This window comes from Corapipo altera, unplaced genomic scaffold (assembly GCF_003945725.1).
Source record: "Corapipo altera isolate COAL_440 unplaced genomic scaffold, ASM394572v1 65, whole genome shotgun sequence".
NCBI lineage: Eukaryota > Metazoa > Chordata > Aves > Passeriformes > Pipridae > Corapipo > Corapipo altera.
Genome location: NW_020884891.1, coordinates 5536789 through 5541061, shown reverse-complemented (window position 1 = coordinate 5541061; position 4273 = coordinate 5536789).

Genomic DNA, 4273 nt, shown 5'->3' with positions numbered 1-4273 from the left:
AGTGTTCTGATTGTTTCTGATTCAAAGGATATGTATTTTGGGCTTTAACTCTTTTTTAATGGTGTGTTATCTCAGGGGAGCTGTGCAGGATTGGGTAAGTCTGTTGACTAGAAAATATGGATAATATTTGCACAGCCTCTGTGCTTCCAGTGCTCAGTCAGTGACAACTGAATTAAATAACAAAAGCTTAGGAAATGCGAAAATACTCATGTCATTATGCACTTTTTAGTTCAGGGACCAAATTGAAATGTGCAGTGGTATAAAGAAAGCTCAGCCCAACTGGGAGATAAACATCCTCTAAATAACCTTTGCAGGATGGAGGTGTTCTGAAAAGAGAGCCCCTTAGTTAAAAATTATTCAAGGTCTCAGAGGATGGCAGCCAGTGAGGCCAGAAGGGTTCATAGAAACTGTAAGCAGCTGTTAAAGGCACTTTTTGTTTTGTTTTAGAATAAAAATGTCTGGTTGACAAACATCCTGAAGAATCAGCCACCCACATTCTTCCTCCAAAGAATCAAAGATTCCCAGCTCCTGGGCTTGGAGATGTAATTACAGTATGAGGAGGTTTGGGAGAGCTGAAAAGTCGCCATAGCAACCTCCCAGCAAAAAATCTTCGCTCATCCACTGTAAAGCAAAATTTCTTTTTATCTGAATGGCCCTAGTGAGCCTGAATGTGTTCTGTCTTCACTCTCTGCTTCTCTCATTTCATTGTACTCCTCAATCACAGTCTTTTCCTGCTCTTAGTCCTAAGGGTCCTCTTCTAAATCTTCCTAGGAAAGTTTTGACCAGACATGGATGCAGGATGCTAGTTATTCAAGCAGGCTCTTGTTGTGACTCAGTGTTAAAGAGCAGGTGCCCTCACGTGGTGTTCCAGACCCTTTACAATCATCTCTAGTGAAGCTGATAAACAACTTGTGCTGAATAATTACAAACATCAAAGTAAACTGATAAGCACGGAAACAGATAAAAGAAGATGGAGGAAATGGAAATCCTTGGAAAGTCCTGCACAGTCCCTGTTTCAGAAAGCTCCATGCAAGGGCTTATGTGAATGCTAGAACCTATATTGCATGCATTTGGTGAGATACAGTGCACACCTAGCAATTTTCATGGATGTGATCTGCCCATAAGAGAAGGAGACCAAAACATTCTGGCTGAGGCTGGTGGATGGCAGGAGGGTGCTCGGCCACAGGTGCTTGGCTGTGAGAGGGTTTGTGCTGGTGCAAAGGGAGAAGACAAGGCAGGAGAGGAGCTCCTGAAATATGGAGCAGTTTGGCTAAGTGGTGCTGTCATAGTTTTTTGGGGAGCAACTTGAAGTCTGGGGCATTTATATGGGGGAAACCAAGAGGAGGAGACCAATTTATCAGAAAGGTGAAGATGATAAATAGATTATGTAGGTAAGCAGAAGAGAGGGACATTTCCATCCTGTTTGGAGACTGTCTGGAGGAGCAGGCTGCAGTGTTCAGCAGCCTTGGGAGCTTCATGCTCTCTCCACTTCCTCTTATCTCTGTCCCTATCAGATCCAGTAAGGGAGTCGAACTGCTGGAAGTCACTGCCAAAACATTCAAGATCACGCTCTTGCAGGAGACAGCTGCAAGCTCCCCAAGCCATCGTATCCCTCTGGAGCAAACTCACAGAATTCAAGACTCAACCTCTGGCTGGCCAAAGTGACATTCATGCAGGATCGTCCTTCCCTGGGGTGACGCACTCCTTGATCTCACTCTTTCTCAGCAGGAATCGATAATTAATATTTTTTGAACTTGACTAATTAATATCTTGCAGGAGGGAAGAAAGATACTGGTGTAGATCTCTACATTATAGTGCTACATACTACAGTCAGAGGCTAGAGAGCTGTTGTGGGGAAATTACAACTGACGTTCTGTAATGCAGTCACTTTTGAATCAGAAACAAGGGGATCTCTTCAGTTCAATTGTTTCTTTCTAATTTGTATTTTATAATACTTCATGTTCTGGACTTTGCTCTGGACAAAACTGAATATGACCCTGTGACGTGCCACTGGCTGGGAGTGTAATGATTTGTTTCTTAAATGTTATTGCAAAAGTCAACAAATCATTGCTGGAGTAATAAAAGAGGCGGTTGGGAGCAGAGATTTGTTATCACAGCAGACTTTTCAGGACCTAAGAAATGTGGTTTCAGAACAGAAATAACTTTTTCTTCATTTCCTGACCCAGTGAAAATATTACAACATCCCATCTGATTTTCACTTCATATCCTCTTCACTGGTCTTTTGGTGCCTGACAGAAGAAACAGTCTGGAGCAAAATCTACCTTGATTTCTGTCCTACACAGGGAGGTGAGTTTTTGAGCAGCAACTTTAAATAACTATGATGTTTTTAAAAGAAAGTATGAAAATATACAATAACTCCTATTTAGGTACTATGGGCTGGGAGCATAATGCTTTTTTCCTTAAGTGTTACTGCAAAAGTCAGAAAATAATTGCTGGAGTAATAAAGGAGGAGCCTGAGAGAAGAGATTTGTTGTCACAGCAGTAAATGGACACCTGGATGACATTCCCTAACCTTGTAAGTTTTATAAGATGCAGGTTTTTAAAGGAAATGGAGACAGTTGTTATTAGCTCGGGGGGGTTGTAATTTTCTATTGTTTATTTTACATGTCTGAAAACAAAGGGACAATTTTTATTTTGTCAGTGGCCAGGGTGTTGTAACTTTTTGTGGGGAGCCCCAGGCGAGGGCTCTGTCTCACGTGAAGCCAAGTGACTCCACTGAAGGGACTTGACCAGCTTAGACTATCTGAGAATCTAGTTCATCCCTCACAGCCATTTTATGTAACTCATTAATAGCTGAAGATTTAATCCAATGTGGTCCTAAACCAAGAATAATCCCTTCCCTCTGTGAGTAGAGGACAGAGCACCAGGGGGAGCGTGCAGGGCATGCGGAGCAAGTCTGGGGCTCTCAGGCATCGAGGCTGCCTGTCCATTCCATTGCTCTGGTTTAACTGTAATCATTTTGGAAACAACTTTAGTCAGACTGAAGCACACAACAGAATAAACTCCTTTCAGTTTAGAGTGGCATATTTGGATTTTGCTTTATGTATTCAGTGTATGCTTATACTGGAATTAGCCCTTCCCCATGTTCCCAGGACTCAATTAAAGTGCTGAAAACTTGTTTGTAGACAGAGCCCAGGAGTGAGAATAAATACTTTTTTGGCTGTGCTGTCCATAAGCAGCCTTGTGTCCTGTTTCTCCATGTACTTCTTGCCCTGCCTGCTGCTCCATGGTCTACAATCCAACAGAGTCTGTGGGGTATAACCATGGGTTGGCACATCCAGCTGAGAGGCACTGGCAGGGCTTTCTCTTCTTGTTTTCTCTTCGTTTTTAGGAACTTAACCACTTCAAACAAGGTCTGCTTTTATCAAAGCAGGTTGGAAGTTGCTAACAGGTTTGCAGAGTTGTGACAGATGAACAAAATGTTTGCAGAGTTGTGACAGATGAACAAAACATTCACAGTATAGTTGTGTAAACCTCATCTCTTTCAGAAACCAGCAGAAACCAGCAGGTTTGTTGAGGCTGTGACCTTTACAGAGAGGACTGATATAATGACTCAGCCCAGTCATGAGGAGCAAGGAATTCTGGGCTCCTGTACTGTGAATACCATTCCAGCAAATTGCAGGAGCAGTTTGAATTTCTTAGGCAAGTGTGCAGGAAAGGGGTGCTCACCAACATCTTTCTTTCAGAACACGCACAAAAAATGAAGAGGTTCCTGTGCGGCCCTGGACAGCACTCTGCTGACAAGGCTCTTTGCATCTTGGTGGTTGCTGCTCATCTTTTCTTCCTTTCAGGTACAGTAATTTCCCTCAGAATTAACCATAGGGATGGTTAATCCCACTGCCAGTGGGCTTTGGACATCCCCCAACCCAGGGGATGTCTGATGGTGTCCTGGTTTGTGTACACACAGTGTATCCATACAGGAGCCTGCTTTCCTCTTGTTCTGCCCCAGAGCAGCAGCTATTCTTGCTCTGGACCTCTCTCTTCTCCATGCAAATGGTACTGAGGTTCTTGTCTATCCCTGAGTACATGCTGGCCAGAGACCTACAAGTCTGGACATAAAGCACACCCTCTCCTGGGATGCTGGTTCAGTCTGGGCTGCAGATGAGTGAGTACAAATGAGAAAATACAGCAAGGAGTGAAATGTCTGGTTTTGGTTGCATCACAACTGTTGTCCACATTTGGAGGTAAAAAGCCTCTCGATTTTGTCATCATTCACTGGTTTTCCTCCTGTGTATATTCCTGCATTTCTGTA